The sequence below is a fragment of the Pseudophryne corroboree genome (genome assembly GCF_028390025.1).
Source record: "Pseudophryne corroboree isolate aPseCor3 chromosome 3 unlocalized genomic scaffold, aPseCor3.hap2 SUPER_3_unloc_4, whole genome shotgun sequence".
NCBI classification, from domain to species: domain Eukaryota; kingdom Metazoa; phylum Chordata; class Amphibia; order Anura; family Myobatrachidae; genus Pseudophryne; species Pseudophryne corroboree.
The window spans coordinates 1593896-1620878 of record NW_026967530.1 but is presented as its reverse complement, the minus strand read 5'-3'; the positions used below and the strand labels follow the sequence as shown (position 1 = coordinate 1620878).

General features: G+C 44.1%; 1 protein-coding gene across 1 annotated transcript in view; it reads right to left on the bottom strand.

The window, feature by feature from the left end:
* The window catches only part of LOC134984191 (oocyte zinc finger protein XlCOF6-like), a 454419-nt gene that overhangs the window by 115639 nt on the left and 311797 nt on the right, over positions 1–26983 (bottom strand). The gene's annotated exons all lie outside the window — the stretch shown is intronic.

The following is a 26983-nucleotide window of genomic DNA, read 5'->3' as shown; positions in this document are numbered from 1 at the left end:
CACTGTACTGTCCCCTCTCCCTTTTATAATAATAATACCACATATCAGTGTGTGCCAGGAGCTGTGTTATTCCCCCTCATATATCACTGTACGGTCCCCTCTCCCCTATATAATAATAATACCACATATCAGTGTGTGCCGGGAGCTGTGTTATTCCCCCTCATATATCACTGTACGGTCCCCTCTCCCCTATATAATAATAATACCACATATCAGCGTGTACCGGGAGCTGTGTTATTCCCCCTCATATATCACTGTACGGTCCCCTCTCCTCTATATAATAATAATACCACATATCAGTGTGTGCCGGGAGCTGTGTTATTCCTCCTCATATATCACTGTACAGTCCCCTCTCCCCTATATAATAATAATACCACATATCAGTGTGTGCCGGGAGCGGTGTTATTCCCCTCATATATCACTGTACGGTCCCCTCTCCCCTATATAATAATAATACCACATATCAGTGTGTGCCGGGAGCTGTGTTATTCCCCCTCATATAGCACTGTACGGTCCCCTCTCCCCTATATAATAATAATACCACATATCAGTGTGTGCCGGGAGCTGTGTTATTCCCCCTTATATATCACTGTACGGTCCCCTCTCCCCTATATAATAATAATACCACATATCAGTGTGTGCCGGGAGCTGTGTTATTCCCCCTTATATATCACTGTACGGTCCCCTCTCCCCTATATAATAATAATACCACATATCAGTGTGTGCCGGGATCTGTGTTATTCCCCCTCATATATCACTGTACGGTCCCCTCTCATCTATATAATAATAATACCACCACATATCAGTGTGTGACGGGAGCTGTGTTATTCCCCCTCATATATCACTGTACTGTCCCCTCTCCCCTATATAATAATAATACCACATATCAGAGTGTGCCGGGAGCTGTGTTATTCCCCTCATATATCCCTGTACTGTCCCCTCTCCCCTATATAATAATAATACCACATATCAGTGTGTGCCAGGAGCTGTGTTATTCCCCCTCATATATCACTGTACGGTCCCCTCTCCCCTATATAATAATAATACCACATATCAGCGTGTGCCGGGAGCTGTGTTATTCCCCCTCATATATCACTGTACGGTCCCCTCTCCCCTATATAATAATAATACCACATATCAGCGTGTGCCGGGAGCTGTGTTATTCCCCCTCATATATCACTGTACGGTCCCCTCTCCTCTATATAATAATAATAATACCACATATCAGTGTGTGCCGGGAGCTGTGTTATTCCTCCTCATATATCACTGTACGGTCCCCTCTCCCCTATATAATAATAATACCACATATCAGTGTGTGCCGGGAGCTGTGTTATTCCCCTCATATATCACTGTATGGTCACCTCTCCCCTATATAATAATAATACCACATATCAGTGTGTGCCGGGAGCTGTGTTATTCCCCCTCATATATCACTGTACGGTCCCCTCTCCCCTATATAATAATAATACCACATATCAGCGTGTGCCGGGAGCTGTGTTATCCCCCTCATATATCACTGTACGGTCCCCTCTCCCCTATATAATAATAATAATACCACATATCAGTGTGTGCCGGGATCTGTGTTATTCCTCCTCATATATCACTGTATGGTCCCCTCTCCTCTATATAATAATAATACCAAATATCAGCGTGTGCCGGGAGCTGTGTTATTCCCTCTCATATATCACTGTACGGTCCTCTCTCCCCTATATAATAATAATACCACATATCAGCGTGTGCCGGGAGCTGTGTTATTCCCCCTCATATATCACTGTACGGTCCCCTCTCCTCTATATAATAATAATATCACATAGCGTGTGCCGGGAGCTGTGTTATTCCTCCTCATATATCACTGTACGGTCCCCTCTCTCCTATATAATAATAATACCACATATCAGCGTGTGCTGGGAGCTGTGTTATTCCCCCTCATATATCACTGTACGGTCTCCTCTTTCCTATATAATAATAATACCACATATCAGTGTGTGCCGGGGGCTGTGTTATTCCTCCTCATATATCACTGTACGGTCCCCTCTCCTCTATATAATAATAATACCACATATCAGCGTGTGCCGGGAGCTGTGTTATTCCCCCTCATATATCACTGTACGGTCTCCTCTCTCCTATATAATAATAATACCACATATCAGTGTGTGCCGGGAGCTGTGTTATTCCCCTCATATATCACTGTACGGTCCCCTCTCCCCTATATAATAATAATACCACATATCAGTGTGTGCCGAGTGCTGTGTTATTCCCCCTCATATATCACTGTACGGTCCCCTCTCCCCTATATAATAATAATACTACATATCAGTGTGTGCAGGGAGCTGTGGTATTCCCCCTCATATATCACTGTACGGTCCCCTCTCCCCTATATAATAATAATACCACATATCAGTGTGTGCCGGGAGCTGTGTTATTCCTCCTCATATATCACTGTACGGTCCCCTCTCCCCTATATAATAATAATACCACATATCAGCGTGTGCCGGGAGCTGTGTTATTCCCCCTCATATATCACTGTACGGTCCCCTCTCCCCTATATAATAATAATACCACATATCAGTGTGTGCCGGGGGCTGTGTTATTCCCCCTCATATATCACTGTACGGTCCCCTCTCCCCTATATAATAATAATACCACATATCAGCGTGTGCTGGGACCTGTGTTATTCTCCCTCATATATCACTGTACGGTCCCCTCTCCCCTATATAATAATAATAACAACACATATCAGCGTGTGCCGGGAGCTGTGTTATTCCCCCTCATATATCACTGTACGGTCCCCTCTCCCCTATATAATAATAATACCACATATCAGCGTGTGCCGGGAGCTGTGTTATTCCCCCTCATATATCACTGTACGGTCCCCTCTACTCTATAAAATCATAATACCACATATCAGTGTGTGCAGGGAGCTGTGTTATTCCCCTCATATATCACTGTACGGTCTACTCTCCTCTATATAATAATAATACCACATATCAGTGTGTGCCGGGAGCTGTGTTATTCCTCCTCATATATCACTGTACGGTCCCCTCTCCCCTAAATAATAATAATACCACATATCAGAGTGTACCGGGAGCAGTGTTATTCCTCCTCATATATCACTGTATGGCCCCCTCTCCCCTATATAATATTAATACCACATATCAGAGTGTGCCGGGAGCTGTGTTATTCCCGCTCATATATCACTGTATGGCACCCTCTCCCCTATATAATAATAATACCACATATCAGCGTGTGCCGGGAGCTGTGTTATTCCTCTCATATATCACTGTACGGTCCCCTCTCCCTATATAATAATACCACATATCAGAGTGTGCCGGGAGCTGTGTTATTCCCCTCATATATCACTGTACTGTCCCCTCTCCTCTATATAATAATAATACCACATATCAGAGTGTGCCGGGAGCTGTGTTATTCCCCTCATATATCACTGTACTGTCCCCTCTCCCCTATATAATAATAATACCACATATCAGTGTGTGCCGGGAGCTGTGTTATTCCTCCTCATATATCACTGTATGGCCCCCTCTCCCCTATATAATAATAATACCACATATCAGCGTGTGCCGGGAGCTGTGTTATTCCCCCTCATATATCACTGTACGGTCTCCTCTCTCCTATATAATAATAATACCACATATCAGCGTGTGCTGGGAGCGGTGTTATTCCCCCTCATATATCACTGTACGGTCCCCTCTCTCCTATATATTAATAATACCACATATCAGTGTGTGCCGGGAGCTGTGTTATTCCCCCTCATATATCACTGTACTGTCCCCTCTCCCCTATATAATAATAATACCACATATCAGTGTGTGCCGGGAGCTGTGTTATACCCCTCATACATTACTGTACGGTCCCCTCTCCCCTATATAATAATAATACCACATATCAGTGTGTGCCGGGAGCTGTGTTATTCCTCCTCATATATCACTGTACGGTCCTCTCTCCCCTATATAATAATAATACCACATATCAGCGTGTGCCGGGAGCTGTGTTATTCCCCCTCATATATCACTGTACGGTCCCCTCTCCTCTATATAATAATAATATCACATAGCGTGTGCCGGGAGCTGTGTTATTCCTCCTCATATATCACTGTACGGTCCCCTCTCTCCTATATAATAATAATACCACATATCAGCGTGTGCTGGGAGCTGTGTTATTCCCCCTCATATATCACTGTACGGTCTCCTCTTTCCTATATAATAATAATACCACATATCAGTGTGTGCCGGGGGCTGTGTTATTCCTCCCCTATATAATAATAATACCACATATCAGCGTGTGACGGGGGCTGTGTTATTCCTCCTCATATATCACTGTACGGTCCCATCTCCCCTATATAATAATAATACCACATATCAGCGTGTGCCGGGAGCTGTGTTATTCCTCCTCATATATCACTGTACGGTCCCCTCTCCCCTATATAATAATAATACCACATATCAGTGTGTGCCGGGAGCTGTGTTATTCCCCCTCATATATCACTGTACGGTCCCCTCTCTCCTATATAATAATAATACCACATATCAGTGTGTGCCGGGAGCTGTGTTATTCCCCCTCATATATCACTGTACGGTCCCCTCTCATCTATATAATAATAATACCACATAACAGTGTGTGACGGGAGCTGTGTTATTCCCCCTCATATATCACTGTACTGTCCCCTCTCCCCTATATAATACCACATATCAGAGTGTGCCGGGAGCTGTGTTATTCCCCTCATATATCACTGTACTGTCCCCTCTCCCCTATATAATAATAATACCACATATCAGTGTGTGCCAGGAGCTGTGTTATTCCCCCTCATATATCACTGTACGGTCCCCTCTCCCCTATATAATAATAATACCACATATCAGTGTGTGCCGGGAGCTGTGTTATTCCCCCTCATATATCACTGTACGGTCCCCTCTCCCCTATATCATAATAATGCCACATATCAGTGTGTGCCGGGAGCTGTGTTATTCCCCCTCATATATCACTGTACGGTCCCCTCTCCCCTATATAATAATAATACCACATATCAGTGTGTGCCGGGAGCTGTGTTATTCCCCCTCATATATCACTGTACGGTCCCCTCTCATCTATATAATAATAATACCACATAACAGTGTGTGACGGGAGCTGTGTTATTCCCCCTCATATATCACTGTACTGTCCCCTCTCCCCTATATAATAATAATACCACATATCAGTGTGTGCCGGGAGCGGTGTTATTCCCCTCATATATCACTGTACGGTCCCCTCTCCCCTATATAATAATAATACCACATATCAGTGTGTGCCGGGAGCTGTGTTATTCCCCCTCATATATCACTGTACGGTCCCCTCTCCCCTATATAATAATAATACCACATATCAGTGTGTGCCGGGAGCTGTGTTATTCCCCCTTATATATCACTGTACGGTCCCCTCTTCCCTATATAATAATAATACCACATATCAGTGTGTGCCGGGAGCTGTGTTATTCCCCTTTATATATCACTGTACGGTCCCCTCTCCCCTATATAATAATAATACCACATATCAGTGTGTGCCGGGATCTGTGTTATTCCCCCTCATATATCACTGTACGGTCCCCTCTCATCTATATAATAATAATACCACATATCAGTGTGTGACGGGAGCTGTGTTATTCCCCCTCATATATCACTGTACTGTCCCCTCTCCCCTATATAATAATAATACCACATATCAGAGTGTGCCGGGAGCTGTGTTATTCCCCTCATATATCCCTGTATGGTCCCCTCTCCCCTATATAATAATAATACCACATATCAGTGTGTGCCAGGAGCTGTGTTATTCCCCCTCATATATCACTGTACGGTCCCCTCTCCCCTATATAATAATAATACCACATATCAGCGTGTGCCGGGAGCTGTGTTATTCCCCCTCATATATCACTGTACGGTCCCCTCTCCCCTATATCATAATAATACCACATATCAGCGTGTGCCGGGAGCTGTGTTATTCCCCCTCATATATCACTGTACGGTCCCCTCTCCTCTATATAATAATAATACCACATATCAGTGTGTGCCGGGAGCTGTGTTATTCCTCCTCATATATCACTGTACGGTCCCCTCTCCCCTATATAATAATAATACCACATATCAGTGTGTGCCGGGAGCTGTGTTATTCCCCTCATTATCACTGTATGGTCACCTCTCCCCTATATAATAATAATACCACATATCAGTGTGTGCCGGGAGCTGTGTTATTTCCCCTCATATATCACTGTACGGTCGCCTCTCCTCTATATAATAATAATACCACATATCAGTGTGTGCCGGGAGCTGTGTTATTCCCCCTCATATATCACTGTACGGTCCCCTCTCCCCTATATAATAATAATACCACATATCAGCGTGTGCCGGGAGCTGTGTTATCCCCCTCATATATCACTGTACGGTCCCCTCTCCCCTATATAATAATAATACCACATATCAGTGTGTGCCGGGAGCTGTGTTATTCCTCCTCATATATCACTGTACGGTCCCCTCTCCCCTATATAATAATAATACCACATATCAGCGTGTGCCGGGAGCTGTGTTATTCCTCCTCATATATCACTGTACGGTCCCCTCTCCTCTATATAATAATAATACCACATATCAGCGTGTGCCGGGAGCTGTGTTATTCCCCCTCATATATCACTGTACGGTCTCCTCTCTCCTATATAATAATAATACCACATAGTGTGTGCCGGGAGCTGTGTTATTCCCCTCATATATCATTGTACGGTCCCCTCTCCCCTATATAATAATAATATCACATATCAGTGTGTGCCGAGTGCTGTGTTATTTCCCCTCATATATCACTGTACGGTCCCCTCTCCACTATATAATAATAATACTACATATCAGTGTGTGCAGGGAGCTGTGGTATTCTCCCTCATATATCACTGTACGGTCCCCTCTCCCCTATATAATAATAATACCACATATCAGTGTGTGCCGGGAGCTGTGTTATTCCTCCTCATATATCACTGTACGGTCCCCTCTCCCCTATATAATAATAATACCACATATCAGCGTGTGCCGGGAGCTGTGTTATTCCCCCTCATATATCACTGTACGGTCCCCTCTCCCCTATATAATAATAATACCACATATCAGTGTGTGCCAGGGGCTGTGTTATTCCCCCTCATATATCACTGTACGGTCCCCTCTCCCCTATATAATAATAATACCACATATCAGCGTATGCTGGGACCTGTGTTATTCTCCCTCATATATCACTGTACGGTCCCCTCTCCCCTAAATAATATTAATAACAACACATATCAGCGTGTGCCGGGAGCTGTGTTATTCCCCCTCATATATCACTGTACGGTCCCCTCTCCCCTATATAATAATAATACCACATATCAGTGTGTGCAGGGAGCTGTGTTATTCCCCTCATATATCACTGTACGGTCTACTCTCCTCTATATAATAATAATACCACATATCAGTGTGTGCCGGGAGCAGTGTTATTCCTCCTCATATATCACTGTATGGCCCCCTCTCCCCTATATAATATTAATACCACATATCAGAGTGTGCCGGGAGCTGTGTTATTCCCGCTCATATATCACTGTATGGCCCCCTCTCCCCTATATAATATTAATACCACATATCAGAGTGTGCCGGGAGCTGTGTTATTCCCGCTCATATATCACTGTATGGCCCCCTCTCCCCTATATAATAATAATACCACATATCAGCGTGTGCCAGGAGCTGTGTTATTCCTCTCATATATCACTGTACGGTCCCCTCTCCCTATATAATAATAATACCACATATCAGTGTGTGCCGGGAGCTGTGTTATTCCTCCTCATATATCACTGTACGGTCCCCTCTCCCCTATATAATAATAATACCACATATCAGTGTGTGCCGGGAGCTGTGTTATACCCCTCATATATCACTGTACGGTCCCCTCTCCTCTATATAATAATAATACCACATATCAGCGTGTGCCGGGAGCTGTGTTATTCCCCCTCATATATCACTGTACGGTCTCCTCTCCCCTATATAATAATAATACCACATATCAGTGTGTGCCGGGAGCTGCGTTATTTCTCCTCATATATCACTGTACGGTCCCCTCTCCTCTATATAATAATAATACCACATATCAGCGTGTGCCGGGAGCTGTGTTATTCCTCCTCATATATCACTGTACTGTCCCCTCTCCCCTATATAATAATAATACCACATATCAGCGTGTGCCGGGAGCTGTGTTATTCCTCTCATAAATCACTGTACGGTCCCCTCTCCCTATATAATAATAATACCACATATCAGCGTGTGCCGGGAGATGTGTTATTCCTCCTCATATATCACTGTACGGTCCCCTCTCCCCTATATAATAATAATACCACATATCAGTGTGTGCCGGGAGCTGTGTTATTCCTCCTCATATATCACTGTACGGTCCCCTCTCCCCTATATAATAATAATACCACATATCAGCGTGTGCCGGGAGCTGTGTTATTCCCCCTCATATATCACTGTACGGTCCCCTCTCCCCTATATAATAATAATACCACATATCAGTGTGTGCCAGGGGCTGTGTTATTCCCCCTCATATATCACTGTACGGTCCCCTCTCCCCTATATAATAATAATACCACATATCAGCGTATGCTGGGACCTGTGTTATTCTCCCTCATATATCACTGTACGGTCCCCTCTCCCCTATATAATAATAATAACAACACATATCAGCGTGTGCCGGGAGCTGTGTTATTCCCCCTCATATATCACTGTACGGTCCCCTCTCCCCTATATAATAATAATACCACATATCAGTGTGTGCAGGGAGCTGTGTTATTCCCCTCATATATCACTGTACGGTCTACTCTCCTCTATATAATAATAATACCACATATCAGTGTGTGCCGGGAGCAGTGTTATTCCTCCTCATATATCACTGTATGGCCCCCTCTCCCCTATATAATATTAATACCACATATCAGAGTGTGCCGGGAGCTGTGTTATTCCCGCTCATATATCACTGTATGGCCCCCTCTCCCCTATATAATATTAATACCACATATCAGAGTGTGCCGGGAGCTGTGTTATTCCCGCTCATATATCACTGTATGGCCCCCTCTCCCCTATATAATAATAATACCACATATCAGTGTGTGCCGGGAGCTGTGTTATACCCCTCATATATCACTGTACGGTCCCCTCTCCTCTATATAATAATAATACCACATATCAGCGTGTGCCGGGAGCTGTGTTATTCCCCCTCATATATCACTGTACGGTCTCTTCTCCCCTATATAATAATAATACCACATATCAGTGTGTGCCGGGAGCTGCGTTATTTCTCCTCATATATCACTGTACGGTCCCCTCTCCTCTATATAATAATAATACCACATATCAGCGTGTGCCGGGAGCTGTGTTATTCCTCCTCATATATCACTGTACTGTCCCCTCTCCCCTATATAATAATAATACCACATATCAGCGTGTGCCGGGAGCTGTGTTATTCCTCTCATATATCACTGTACGGTCCCCTCTCCCTATATAATAATAATACCACATATCAGCGTGTGCCGGGAGATGTGTTATTCCTCCTCATATATCACTGTACGGTCCCCTCTCCCCTATATAATAATTATACCACATATCAGCGTGTGCCGGGAGCTGTGTTATTCCTCCTCATATATCACTGTACGGTCCCCTCTCCCCTATATAATTATAATACCACATATCAGTGTGTGCCGGGAGCTGTGTTATTCCCCCTCATATATCACTGTACGGTCCACTCTCCCCTATATAATAATAATACCACATATCAGTGTGTGCCGGGAGCTGTGTTATTCCTCTCATATATCACTGTACGGTCCCCTCTCCCTATATAATAATAATACCACATATCAGCGTGTGCCGGGAGCTGTGTTATTCCTCCTCATATATCACTGTACTGTCCCCTCTCCTCTATATAATAATAATACCACATATCAGCGTGTGCCGGGAGCTGTGTTATTCCTCCTCATATATCACTGTACGGTCCCCTCTCCCCTATATAATAATAATACCACATATCAGCGTGTGCCAGGAGCTGTGACATTCCCCTCATTTATCACTGTACGGTCCCCTCTCCTCTATATAATAATAATACCACATATCAGCATGTGCCGGGAGCTGTGTTATTCCTCCTCATATATCACTGTACGGACCCCTCTCCCCTATATAATAATATCACATATCAGTGTGTGTGGGAGCTGTGTTATTCCCCCTCATATATCACTGTACGGTCCCCTCTCCCCTATATAATAATAATACCACATATCAGCGTGTGCCGGGAGCTGTGCTATTCCTCCTCATATATCACTGTACTGTCCCCTCTCCTCTATATAATAATAATACCACATATCAGTGTGTGAAGGGAGCTGTGTTATTCCCCCTCATATATCACTGTACGGTCCACTCTCCCCTATATAATAATAATACCACATATCAGTGTGTGCCGGGAGCTGTGTTTTTCCTCTCATATATCACTGTACGGTCCCCTCTCCCTATATAATAATAATACCACATATCAGCGTGTGCCGGGAGGTGTGTTATCCCCCTCATATATCACTGTACGGTCCCCTCTCCCCTATATAATAATAATACCACATATCAGTGTGTGCCGGGAGCTGTGTTATTCCTCCTCATATATCACTGTACGGTCCCCTCTCCTCTATATAATAATAATACCACATATCAGCGTGTGCCGGGAGCTGTGTTATTCCCTCTCATATATCACTGTACGGTCCTCTCTCCCCTATATAATAATAATACCACATATCAGCGTGTGCTGGGAGCTGTGTTATTCCCCCTCATATATCACTGTACGGTCTCCTCTTTCCTATATAATAATAATACCACATATCAGTGTATGGCGGGAGCTGTGTTATTCCTCCTCATATATCACTGTACGGTCCCCTCTCCGCTATATAATAATAATACCACATATCAGTGTGTGCCGGGAGCTGTGTTATTCCCCCTCATATATCACTGTACGGTCCACTCTCCCCTATATAATAATAATACCACATATCAGTGTGTGCCGGGAGCTGTGTTTTTCCTCTCATATATCACTGTACGGTCCCCTCTCCCTATATAATAATAATACCACATATCAGCGTGTGCCGGGAGGTGTGTTATCCCCCTCATATATCACTGTACGGTCCCCTCTCCCCTATATAATAATAATACCACATATCAGTGTGTGCCGGGAGCTGTGTTATTCCTCCTCATATATCACTGTACGGTCCCCTCTCCTCTATATAATAATAATACCACATATCAGCGTGTGCCGGGAGCTGTGTTATTCCCTCTCATATATCACTGTACGGTCCTCTCTCCCCTATATAATAATAATACCACATATCAGCGTGTGCTGGGAGCTGTGTTATTCCCCCTCATATATCACTGTACGGTCTCCTCTTTCCTATATAATAATAATACCACATATCAGTGTGTGCCGGGGGCTGTGTTATTCCTCCTCATATATCACTGTACGGTCCCCTCTCCCCTATATAATAATAATACCACATATCAGCGTGTGCCGGGAGCTGTGTTATTCCTCCTCATATATCACTGTACGGTCCCCTCTCCTCTATATAATAATAATACCACATATCAGCGTGTGCCGGGAGCTGTGTTATTCCCCCTCATATATCACTGTACGGTCTCCTCTCTCCTATATAATAATAATACCACATATCAGTGTGTGCCGGGAGCTGTGTTATTCCCCTCATATATCACTGTACGGTCCCCTCTCCCCTATATAATAATAATACCACATATCAGTGTGTGCCGAGTGCTGTGTTATTCCCCCTCATATATCACTGTACGGTCCCCTCTCCCCTATATAATAATAATACTACATATCAGTGTGTGCAGGGAGCTGTGGTATTCCCCCTCATATATCACTGTACGGTCCCCTCTCCCCTATATAATAATAATACCACATATCAGTGTGTGCCGGGAGCTGTGTTATTCTCCCTCATATATCACTGTACGGTCCCCTCTCCCCTATATAATAATACCACATATCAGCGTATGCTGGGACCTGTGTTATTCTCCCTCATATATCACTGTACGGTCCCCTCTCCCCTATATAATAATAATAATAACAACACATATCAGCGTGTGCCGGGAGCTGTGTTATTCCCCCTCATATATCACTGTACGGTCCCCTCTCCCCTATATAATAATAATACCACATATCAGTGTGTGCCGGGAGCTGTGTTATTCCCCCTCATATATCACTGTACGGTCCCCTCTCATCTATATAATAATAATACCACATATCAGTGTGTGACGGGAGCTGTGTTATTCCCCCTCATATATCACTGTACTGTCCCCTCTCCCCTATATAATAATAATACCACATATCAGAGTGTGCCGGGAGCTGTGTTATTCCCCTCATATATCCCTGTCCTGTCCCCTCTCCCCTATATAATAATAATACCACATATCAGTGTGTGCCAGGAGCTGTGTTATTCCCCCTCATATATCACTGTACGGTCCCCTCTCCCCTATATAATAATAATACCACATATCAGCGTGTGCCGGGAGCTGTGTTATTCCCCCTCATATATCACTGTACGGTCCCCTCTCCCCTATATAATAATAATACCACATATCAGCGTGTGCCGGGAGCTGTGTTATTCCCCCTCATATATCACTGTACGGTCCCCTCTCCTCTATATAATAATAATACCACATATCAGTGTGTGCCGGGAGCTGTGTTATTCCTCCTCATATATCACTGTACGGTCCCCTCTCCCCTATATAATAATAATACCACATATCAGTGTGTGCCGGGAGCTGTGTTATTCCCCTCATATATCACTGTATGGTCACCTCTCCCCTATATAATAATAATACCACATATCAGTGTGTGCCGGGAGCTGTGTTATTTCCCCTCATATATCACTGTACGGTCCCCTCTCCTCTATATAATAATAATACCACATATCAGTGTGTGCCGGGAGCTGTGTTATTCCCCCTCATATATCACTGTACGGTCCCCTCTCCCCTATATAATAATAATACCACATATCAGCGTGTGCCGGGAGCTGTGTTATCCCCCTCATATATCACTGTACGGTCCCCTCTCCCCTATATAATAATAATACCACATATCAGTGTGTGCCGGGAGCTGTGTTATTCCTCCTCATATATCACTGTACGGTCCCCTCTCCCCTATATAATAATAATACCACATATCAGCGTGTGCCGGGAGCTGTGTTATTCCTCCTCATATATCACTGTACGGTCCCCTCTCCTCTATATAATAATAATACCACATATCAGCGTGTGCCGGGAGCTGTGTTATTCCCCCTCATATATCACTGTACGGTCTCCTCTCTCCTATATAATAATAATACCACATATCAGTGTGTGCCGGGAGCTGTGTTATTCCCCTCATATATCACTGTACGGTCCCCTCTCCCCTATATAATAATAATACCACATATCAGTGTGTGCCGAGTGCTGTGTTATTCCCCCTCATATATCACTGTACGGTCCCCTCTCCCCTATATAATAATAATACTACATATCAGTGTGTGCAGGGAGCTGTGGTATTCTCCCTCATATATCACTGTACGGTCCCCTCTCCCCTATATAATAATAATACCACATATCAGTGTGTGCTGGGAGCTGTGTTATTCCCCCTCATATATCACTGTACGGTCCCCTCTCCTATATAATAATAATAATACTACATATCAGTGTGTGCCGGGAGCTGTGTTATTCCCCCTCATATATCACTGTACGGTCCCCTCTCCCCTATATAATAATAATACCACATATCAGTGTGTGCCGGGAGCTGTGTTTTTCCTCTCATATATCACTGTACGGTCCCCTCTCCCTATATAATAATAATACCACATATCAGCGTGTGCCGGGAGGTGTGTTATCCCCCTCATATATCACTGTACGGTCCCCTCTCCCCTATATAATAATAATACCACATATCAGTGTGTGCCGGGAGCTGTGTTATTCCTCCTCATATATCACTGTACGGTCCCCTCTCCTCTATATAATAATAATACCACATATCAGCGTGTGCCGGGAGCTGTGTTATTCCCTCTCATATATCACTGTACGGTCCTCTCTCCCCTATATAATAATAATACCACATATCAGCGTGTGCTGGGAGCTGTGTTATTCCCCCTCATATATCACTGTACGGTCTCCTCTTTCCTATATAATAATAATACCACATATCAGTGTATGCCGGGAGCTGTGTTATTCCTCCTCATATATCACTGTACGGTCCCCTCTCCGCTATATAATAATAATACCACATATCAGTGTGTGCCGGGAGCTGTGTTATTCCCCCTCATATATCACTGTACGGTCCACTCTCCCCTATATAATAATAATACCACATATCAGTGTGTGCCGGGAGCTGTGTTTTTCCTCTCATATATCACTGTACGGTCCCCTCTCCCTATATAATAATAATACCACATATCAGCGTGTGCCGGGAGGTGTGTTATCCCCCTCATATATCACTGTACGGTCCCCTCTCCCCTATATAATAATAATACCACATATCAGTGTGTGCCGGGAGCTGTGTTATTCCTCCTCATATATCACTGTACGGTCCCCTCTCCTCTATATAATAATAATACCACATATCAGCGTGTGCCGGGAGCTGTGTTATTCCCTCTCATATATCACTGTACGGTCCTCTCTCCCCTATATAATAATAATACCACATATCAGCGTGTGCTGGGAGCTGTGTTATTCCCCCTCATATATCACTGTACGGTCTCCTCTTTCCTATATAATAATAATACCACATATCAGTGTGTGCCGGGGGCTGTGTTATTCCTCCTCATATATCACTGTACGGTCCCCTCTCCCCTATATAATAATAATACCACATATCAGCGTGTGCCGGGAGCTGTGTTATTCCTCCTCATATATCACTGTACGGTCCCCTCTCCTCTATATAATAATAATACCACATATCAGCGTGTGCCGGGAGCTGTGTTATTCCCCCTCATATATCACTGTACGGTCTCCTCTCTCCTATATAATAATAATACCACATATCAGTGTGTGCCGGGAGCTGTGTTATTCCCCTCATATATCACTGTACGGTCCCCTCTCCCCTATATAATAATAATACCACATATCAGTGTGTGCCGAGTGCTGTGTTATTCCCCCTCATATATCACTGTACGGTCCCCTCTCCCCTATATAATAATAATACTACATATCAGTGTGTGCAGGGAGCTGTGGTATTCCCCCTCATATATCACTGTACGGTCCCCTCTCCCCTATATAATAATAATACCACATATCAGTGTGTGCCGGGAGCTGTGTTATTCTCCCTCATATATCACTGTACGGTCCCCTCTCCCCTATATAATAATACCACATATCAGCGTATGCTGGGACCTGTGTTATTCTCCCTCATATATCACTGTACGGTCCCCTCTCCCCTATATAATAATAATAATAACAACACATATCAGCGTGTGCCGGGAGCTGTGTTATTCCCCCTCATATATCACTGTACGGTCCCCTCTCCCCTATATAATAATAATACCACATATCAGTGTGTGCCGGGAGCTGTGTTATTCCCCCTCATATATCACTGTACGGTCCCCTCTCATCTATATAATAATAATACCACATATCAGTGTGTGACGGGAGCTGTGTTATTCCCCCTCATATATCACTGTACTGTCCCCTCTCCCCTATATAATAATAATACCACATATCAGAGTGTGCCGGGAGCTGTGTTATTCCCCTCATATATCCCTGTCCTGTCCCCTCTCCCCTATATAATAATAATACCACATATCAGTGTGTGCCAGGAGCTGTGTTATTCCCCCTCATATATCACTGTACGGTCCCCTCTCCCCTATATAATAATAATACCACATATCAGCGTGTGCCGGGAGCTGTGTTATTCCCCCTCATATATCACTGTACGGTCCCCTCTCCCCTATATAATAATAATACCACATATCAGCGTGTGCCGGGAGCTGTGTTATTCCCCCTCATATATCACTGTACGGTCCCCTCTCCTCTATATAATAATAATACCACATATCAGTGTGTGCCGGGAGCTGTGTTATTCCTCCTCATATATCACTGTACGGTCCCCTCTCCCCTATATAATAATAATACCACATATCAGTGTGTGCCGGGAGCTGTGTTATTCCCCTCATATATCACTGTATGGTCACCTCTCCCCTATATAATAATAATACCACATATCAGTGTGTGCCGGGAGCTGTGTTATTTCCCCTCATATATCACTGTACGGTCCCCTCTCCTCTATATAATAATAATACCACATATCAGTGTGTGCCGGGAGCTGTGTTATTCCCCCTCATATATCACTGTACGGTCCCCTCTCCCCTATATAATAATAATACCACATATCAGCGTGTGCCGGGAGCTGTGTTATCCCCCTCATATATCACTGTACGGTCCCCTCTCCCCTATATAATAATAATACCACATATCAGTGTGTGCCGGGAGCTGTGTTATTCCTCCTCATATATCACTGTACGGTCCCCTCTCCCCTATATAATAATAATACCACATATCAGCGTGTGCCGGGAGCTGTGTTATTCCTCCTCATATATCACTGTACGGTCCCCTCTCCTCTATATAATAATAATACCACATATCAGCGTGTGCCGGGAGCTGTGTTATTCCCCCTCATATATCACTGTACGGTCTCCTCTCTCCTATATAATAATAATACCACATATCAGTGTGTGCCGGGAGCTGTGTTATTCCCCTCATATATCACTGTACGGTCCCCTCTCCCCTATATAATAATAATACCACATATCAGTGTGTGCCGAGTGCTGTGTTATTCCCCCTCATATATCACTGTACGGTCCCCTCTCCCCTATATAATAATAATACTACATATCAGTGTGTGCAGGGAGCTGTGGTATTCTCCCTCATATATCACTGTACGGTCCCCTCTCCCCTATATAATAATAATACCACATATCAGTGTGTGCCGGGAGCTGTGTTATTCCTCCTCATATATCACTGTACGGTCCCCTCTCCCCTATATAATAATAATACCACATATCAGCGTGTGCCGGGAGCTGTGTTATTCCCCCTCATATATCACTGTACGGTCCCCTCTCCCCTATATAATAATAATACCACATATCAGTGTGTGCCGGGGGCTGTGTTATTCCCCTCATATATCACTGTACGGTCTACTCTCCTCTATATAATAATAATACCACATATCAGTGTGTGCCGGGAGCTGTGTTATTCCTCCTCATATATCACTGTACGGTCCCCTCTCCCCTATATAATAATAATACCACATATCAGTGTGTGCCGGGAGCTGTGTTATACCCCTCATATATCACTGTACGGTCCCCTCTCCTCTATATAATAATAATACCACATATCAGCGTGTGCCGGGAGCTGTGTTATTCCCCCTCATATATCACTGTACGGTCTCCTCTCCCCTATATAATAATAATACCACATATCAGTGTGTGCCGGGAGCTGTGTTACTCCTCCTCATATACCACTGTACTGTCCCCTCTCCTCTATATAATAATAATACCACATATCAGCGTGTGCCGGGAGCTGTGTTATTCCTCCTCATATATCACTGTACGGTCCCCTCTCCCCTACATAATAATAATATCACATATCAGTGTGTGCCGGGAGCTGCGTTATTTCTCCTCATATATCACTGTACGGTCCCCTCTCCTCTATATAATAATAATACCACATATCAGCGTGTGCCGGGAGCTGTGTTATTCCTCCTCATATATCACTGTACTGTCCCCTCTCCCCTATATAATAATAATACCACATATCAGCGTGTGCCGGGAGCTGTGTTATTCCTCTCATATATCACTGTACGGTCCCCTCTCCCTATATAATAATAATACCACATATCAGCGTGTGCCGGGAGATGTGTTATTCCTCCTCATATATCACTGTACGGTCCCCTCTCCCCTATATAATAATAATACCACATATCAGCGTGTGCCGGGAGCTGTGTTATTCCTCCTCATATATCACTGTACGGTCCCCTCTCCCCTATATAATTATAATACCACATATCAGTGTGTGCCGGGAGCTGTGTTATTCCCCCTCATATATCACTGTACGGTCCACTCTCCCCTATATAATAATAATACCACATATCAGTGTGTGCCGGGAGCTGTGTTATTCCTCTCATATATCACTGTACGGTCCCCTCTCCCTATATAATAATAATACCACATATCAGCGTGTGCCGGGAGCTGTGTTATTCCTCCTCATATATCACTGTACTGTCCCCTCTCCTCTATATAATAATAATACCACATATCAGCGTGTGCCGGGAGCTGTGTTATTCCTCCTCATATATCACTGTACGGTCCCCTCTCCCCTATATAATAATAATACCACATATCAGCGTGTGCCGGGAGCTGTGACATTCCCCTCATTTATCACTGTACGGTCCCCTCTCCTCTATATAATAATAATACCACATATCAGCATGTGCCGGGAGCTGTGTTATTCCTCCTCATATATCACTGTACGGACCCCTCTCCCCTATATAATAATATCACATATCAGTGTATGCCGGGAGCTGTGTTATTCCCCCTCATATATCACTGTACGGTCCCCTCTCCCCTATATAATAATAATACCACATATCAGCGTGTGCCGGGAGCTGTGTTATTCCTCCTCATATATCACTGTACTGTCCCCTCTCCTCTATATAATAATAATACCACATATCAGCGTGTGCCGGGAGCTGTGTTATTCCTCCTCATATATCACTGTACGGTCCCCTCTCCGCTATATAATAATAATACCACATATCAGTGTGTGCCGGGAGCTGTGTTATTCCCCCTCATATATCACTGTACGGTCCACTCTCCCCTATATAATAATAATACCACATATCAGTGTGTGCCGGGAGCTGTGTTTTTCCTCTCATATATCACTGTACGGTCCCCTCTCCCTATATAATAATAATACCACATATCAGCGTGTGCCGGGAGCTGTGTTATTCCCCCTCATATATCACTGTACGGTCCCCTCTCCCCTATATAATAATAATACCACATATCAGTGTGTGCCGGGAGCTGTGTTATTCCTCCTCATATATCACTGTACGGTCCCCTCTCCTCTATATAATAATAATACCACATATCAGCGTGTGCCGGGAGCTGTGTTATTCCCTCTCATATATCACTGTACGGTCCTCTCTCCCCTATATAATAATAATACCACATATCAGCGTGTGCTGGGAGCTGTGTTATTCCCCCTCATATATCACTGTACGGTCTCCTCTTTCCTATATAATAATAATACCACATATCAGTGTGTGCCGGGGGCTGTGTTATTCCTCCTCATATATCACTGTACGGTCCCCTCTCCCCTATATAATAATAATACCACATATCAGCGTGTGCCGGGAGCTGTGTTATTCCTCCTCATATATCACTGTACGGTCCCCTCTCCTCTATATAATAATAATACCACATATCAGCGTGTGCCGGGAGCTGTGTTATTCCCCCTCATATATCACTGTACGGTCTCCTCTCTCCTATATAATAATAATACCACATATCAGTGTGTGCCGGGAGCTGTGTTATTCCCCTCATATATCACTGTACGGTCCCCTCTCCCCTATATAATAATAATACCACATATCAGTGTGTGCCGAGTGCTGTGTTATTCCCCCTCATATATCACTGTACGGTCCCCTCTCCCCTATATAATAATAATACTACATATCAGTGTGTGCAGGGAGCTGTGGTATTCCCCCTCATATATCACTGTACGGTCCCCTCTCCGCTATATAATAATAATACCACATATCAGTGTGTGCCGGGAGCTGTGTTATTCCTCCTCATATATCACTGTACGGTTCCCTCTCCCCTATATAATAATAATACCACATATCAGCGTGTGCCGGGAGCTGTGTTATTCCCCCTCATATATCACTGTACGGTCCCCTCTCCCCTATATAATAATAATACCACATATCAGTGTGTGCCGGGAGCTGTGTTATTCTCCCTCATATATCACTGTACGGTCCCCTCTCCCCTATATAATAATACCACATATCAGCGTATGCTGGGACCTGTGTTATTCTCCCTCATATATCACTGTACGGTCCCCTCTCCCCTATATAATAATAATAACAACAACAACACATATCAGCGTGTGCCGGGAGCTGTGTTATTCCCCCTCATATATCACTGTACGGTCCCCTCTCCCCTATATAATAATAATACCACATATCAGCGTGTGCCGGGAGCTGTGTTATTCCCCCTCATATATCACTGTACGGTCCCCGCTACTCTATAAAATCATAATACCACATATCAGTGTGTGCAGGGAGCTGTGTTATTCCTCCTCATATATCACTGTATGGCCCCCTCTCCCCTATATAATATTAATACCACATATCAGAGTGTGCCGGGAGCTGTGTTATTCCCGCTCATATATCACTGTATGGCCCCCTCTCCCCTATATAATAATAATACCACATATCAGCGTGTGCCGGGAGCTGTGTTATTCCTCCTCATATATCACTGTACGGTCCCCTCTCCCCTATATAATAATAATACCACATATCAGTGTGTGCCGGGAGCTGTGTTATTCCCCCTCATATATCACTGTACGGTCCCCTCTCCCCTATATAATAATAATACCACATATCAGTGTGTGCCGGGAGCTGTGTTATTCCCCCTCATATATCACTGTACGGTCCCCTCTCCCCTATATAATAATACCACATATCAGCGTGTGCCGGGAGCTGTGTTATTCCCCCTCATATATCACTGTACGGTCCCCTCTCATCTATATAATAATAATACCACATAACAGTGTGTGACGGGAGCTGTGTTATTCCCATTCATATATCACTGTACTGTCCCCTCTCCCCTATATAATAATAATACCACATATCAGAGTGTGCCGGGAGCTGTGTTATTCCCCTCATATATCACTGTACTGTCCCCTCTCCCTTATATAATAATAATACCACATATCAGTGTGTGCCAGGAGCTGTGTTATTCCCCCTCATATATCACTGTACGGTCCCCTCTCCCCTATATAATAATAATACCACATATCAGTGTGTGCCGGGAGCTGTGTTATTCCCCTCATATATCACTGTACGGTCCCCTCTCCCCTATATAATAATAATACCACATATCAGTGTGTGCCGAGTGCTGTGTTATTCCCCCTCATATATCACTGTACGGTCCCCTCTCCCCTATATAATAATAATACTACATATCAGTGTGTGCAGGGAGCTGTGGTATTCCCCCTCATATATCACTGTACGGTCCCCTCTCCCCTATATAATAATAATACCACATATCAGTGTGTGCCGGGAGCTGTGTTATTCCTCCTCATATATCACTGTACGGTCCCCTCTCCCCTATATAATAATAATACCACATATCAGCGTGTGCCGGGAGCTGTGTTATTCCCCCTCATATATCACTGTACGGTCCCCTCTCCCCTATATATTAATAATACCACATATCAGTGTGTGCCGGGAGCTGTGTTATTCTCCCTCATATATCACTGTACGGTCCCCTCTCCCCTATATAATAATACCACATATCAGCGTATGCTGGGACCTGTGTTATTCTCCCTCATATATCACTGTACGGTCCCCTCTCCCCTATATAATAATAATAACAACACATATCAGCGTGTGCCGGGAGCTGTGTTATTCCCCCTCATATATCACTGTACGGTCCCCTCTCCCCTATATAATAATAATACCACATATCAGTGTGTGCCGGGAGCTGTGTTATTCCCCCTCATATATCACTGTACGGTCCCCTCTCATCTATATAATAATAATACCACATATCAGTGTGTGACGGGAGCTGTGTTATTCCCCCTCATATATCACTGTACTGTCCCCTCTCCCCTATATAATAATAATACCACATATCAGAGTGTGCCGGGAGCTGTGTTATTCCCCTCATATATCCCTGTCCTGTCCCCTCTCCCCTATATAATAATAATACCACATATCAGTGTGTGCCAGGAGCTGTGTTATTCCCCCTCATATATCACTGTACGGTCCCCTCTCCCCTATATAATAATAATACCACATATCAGCGTGTGCCGGGAGCTGTGTTATTCCCCCTCATATATCACTGTACGGTCCCCTCTCCCCTATATAATAATAATACCACATATCAGCGTGTGCCGGGAGCTGTGTTATTCCCCCTCATATATCACTGTACGGTCCCCTCTCCTCTATATAATAATAATACCACATATCAGTGTGTGCCGGGAGCTGTGTTATTCCTCCTCATATATCACTGTACGGTCCCCTCTCCCCTATATAATAATAATACCACATATCAGTGTGTGCCGGGAGCTGTGTTATTCCCCTCATATATCACTGTATGGTCACCTCTCCCCTATATAATAATAATACCACATATCAGTGTGTGCCGGGAGCTGTGTTATTTCCCCTCATATATCACTGTACGGTCCCCTCTCCTCTATATAATAATAATACCACATATCAGTGTGTGCCGGGAGCTGTGTTATTCCCCCTCATATATCACTGTACGGTCCCCTCTCCCCTATATAATAATAATACCACATATCAGCGTGTGCCGGGAGCTGTGTTATCCCCCTCATATATCACTGTACGGTCCCCTCTCCCCTATATAATAATAATACCACATATCAGTGTGTGCCGGGAGCTGTGTTATTCCTCCTCATATATCACTGTACGGTCCCCTCTCCCCTATATAATAATAATACCACATATCAGCGTGTGCCGGGAGCTGTGTTATTCCTCCTCATATATCACTGTACGGTCCCCTCTCCTCTATATAATAATAATACCACATATCAGCGTGTGCCGGGAGCTGTGTTATTCCCCCTCATATATCACTGTACGGTCTCCTCTCTCCTATATAATAATAATACCACATATCAGTGTGTGCCGGGAGCTGTGTTATTCCCCTCATATATCACTGTACGGTCCCCTCTCCCCTATATAATAATAATACCACATATCAGTGTGTGCCGAGTGCTGTGTTATTCCCCCTCATATATCACTGTACGGTCCCCTCTCCCCTATATAATAATAATACTACATATCAGTGTGTGCAGGGAGCTGTGGTATTCTCCCTCATATATCACTGTACGGTCCCCTCTCCCCTATATAATAATAATACCACATATCAGTGTGTGCCGGGAGCTGTGTTATTCCTCCTCATATATCACTGTACGGTCCCCTCTCCCCTATATAATAATAATACCACATATCAGCGTGTGCCGGGAGCTGTGTTATTCCCCCTCATATATCACTGTACGGTCCCCTCTCCCCTATATAATAATAATACCACATATCAGTGTGTGCCGGGGGCTGTGTTATTCCCCTCATATATCACTGTACGGTCTACTCTCCTCTATATAATAATAATACCACATATCAGTGTGTGCCGGGAGCTGTGTTATTCCTCCTCATATATCACTGTACGGTCCCCTCTCCCCTATATAATAATAATACCACATATCAGAGTGTACCGGGAGCAGTGTTATTCCTCCTCATATATCACTGTATGGCCCCCTCTCCCCTATATAATATTAATACCACATATCAGAGTGTGCCGGGAGCTGTGTTATTCCCGCTCATATATCACTGTATGGCCCCCTCTCCCCTATATAATAATAATACCACATATCAGCGTGTGCCGGGAGCTGTGTTATTCCTCTCATATATCACTGTACGGTCCCCTCTCCCTATATAATAATAATACCACATATCAGTGTGTGCCGGGAGCTGTGTTATTCCTCCTCATATATCACTGTACGGTCCCCTCTCCCCTATATAATAATAATACCACATATCAGTGTGTGCCGGGAGCTGTGTTATACCCCTCATATATCACTGTACGGTCCCCTCTCCTCTATATAATAATAATACCACATATCAGCGTGTGCCGGGAGCTGTGTTATTCCCCCTCATATATCACTGTACGGTCTCCTCTCCCCTATATAATAATAATACCACATATCAGTGTGTGCCGGGAGCTGTGTTACTCCTCCTCATATACCACTGTACTGTCCCCTCTCCTCTATATAATAATAATACCACATATCAGCGTGTGCCGGGAGCTGTGTTATTCCTCCTCATATATCACTGTACGGTCCCCTCTCCCCTACATAATAATAATATCACATATCAGTGTGTGCCGGGAGCTGCGTTATTTCTCCTCATATATCACTGTACGGTCCCCTCTCCTCTATATAATAATAATACCACATATCAGCGTGTGCCGGGAGCTGTGTTATTCCTCCTCATATATCACTGTACTGTCCCCTCTCCCCTATATAATAATAATACCACATATCAGCGTGTGCCGGGAGCTGTGTTATTCCTCTCATATATCACTGTACGGTCCCCTCTCCCTATATAATAATAATACCACATATCAGCGTGTGCCGGGAGATGTGTTATTCCTCCTCATATATCACTGTACGGTCCCCTCTCCCCTATATAATAATAATACCACATATCAGCGTGTGCCGGGAGCTGTGTTATTCCTCCTCATATATCACTGTACGGTCCCCTCTCCCCTATATAATTATAATACCACATATCAGTGTGTGCCGGGAGCTGTGTTATTCCCCCTCATATATCACTGTACGGTCCACTCTCCCCTATATAATAATAATACCACATATCAGTGTGTGCCGGGAGCTGTGTTATTCCTCTCATATATCACTGTACGGTCCCCTCTCCCTATATAATAATAATACCACATATCAGCGTGTGCCGGGAGCTGTGTTATTCCTCCTCATATATCACTGTACTGTCCCCTCTCCTCTATATAATAATAATACCACATATCAGCGTGTGCCGGGAGCTGTGTTATTCCTCCTCATATATCACTGTACGGTCCCCTCTCCCCTATATAATAATAATACCACATATCAGCGTGTGCCGGGAGCTGTGACATTCCCCTCATTTATCACTGTACGGTCCCCTCTCCTCTATATAATAATAATACCACATATCAGCATGTGCCGGGAGCTGTGTTATTCCTCCTCATATATCACTGTACGGACCCCTCTCCCCTATATAATAATATCACATATCAGTGTATGCCGGGAGCTGTGTTATTCCCCCTCATATATCACTGTACGGTCCCCTCTCCCCTATATAATAATAATACCACATATCAGCGTGTGCCGGGAGCTGTGTTATTCCTCCTCATATATCACTGTACTGTCCCCTCTCCTCTATATAATAATAATACCACATATCAGCGTGTGCCGGGAGCTGTGTTATTCCTCCTCATATATCACTGTACGGTCCCCTCTCCGCTATATAATAATAATACCACATATCAGTGTGTGCCGGGAGCTGTGTTATTCCCCCTCATATATCACTGTACGGTCCACTCTCCCCTATATAATAATAATACCACATATCAGTGTGTGCCGGGAGCTGTGTTTTTCCTCTCATATATCACTGTACGGTCCCCTCTCCCTATATAATAATAATACCACATATCAGCGTGTGCCGGGAGGTGTGTTATCCCCCTCATATATCACTGTACGGTCCCCTCTCCCCTATATAATAATAATACCACATATCAGTGTGTGCCGGGAGCTGTGTTATTCCTCCTCATATATCACTGTACGGTCCCCTCTCCTCTATATAATAATAATACCACATATCAGCGTGTGCCGGGAGCTGTGTTATTCCCTCTCATATATCACTGTACGGTCCTCTCTCCCCTATATAATAATAATACCACATATCAGCGTGTGCTGGGAGCTGTGTTATTCCCCCTCATATATCACTGTACGGTCTCCTCTTTCCTATATAATAATAATACCACATATCAGTGTGTGCCGGGGGCTGTGTTATTCCTCCTCATATATCACTGTACGGTCCCCTCTCCCCTATATAATAATAATACCACATATCAGCGTGTGCCGGGAGCTGTGTTATTCCTCCTCATATATCACTGTACGGTCCCCTCTCCTCTATATAATAATAATACCACATATCAGCGTGTGCCGGGAGCTGTGTTATTCCCCCTCATATATCACTGTACGGTCTCCTCTCTCCTATATAATAATAATACCACATATCAGTGTGTGCCGGGAGCTGTGTTATTCCCCTCATATATCACTGTACGGTCCCCTCTCCCCTATATAATAATAATACCACATATCAGTGTGTGCCGAGTGCTGTGTTATTCCCCCTCATATATCACTGTACGGTCCCCTCTCCCCTATATAATAATAATACTACATATCAGTGTGTGCAGGGAGCTGTGGTATTCCCCCTCATATATCACTGTACGGTCCCCTCTCCGCTATATAATAATAATACCACATATCAGTGTGTGCCGGGAGCTGTGTTATTCCTCCTCATATATCACTGTACGGTTCCCTCTCCCCTATATAATAATAATACCACATATCAGCGTGTGCCGGGAGCTGTGTTATTCCCCCTCATATATCACTGTACGGTCCCCTCTCCCCTATATAATAATAATACCACATATCAGTGTGTGCCGGGAGCTGTGTTATTCTCCCTCATATATCACTGTACGGTCCCCTCTCCCCTATATAATAATACCACATATCAGCGTATGCTGGGACCTGTGTTATTCTCCCTCATATATCACTGTACGGTCCCCTCTCCCCTATATAATAATAATAACAACAACAACACATATCAGCGTGTGCCGGGAGCTGTGTTATTCCCCCTCATATATCACTGTACGGTCCCCTCTCCCCTATATAATAATAATACCACATATCAGCGTGTGCCGGGAGCTGTGTTATTCCCCCTCATATATCACTGTACGGTCCCCGCTACTCTATAAAATCATAATACCACATATCAGTGTGTGCAGGGAGCTGTGTTATTCCTCCTCATATATCACTGTATGGCCCCCTCTCCCCTATATAATATTAATACC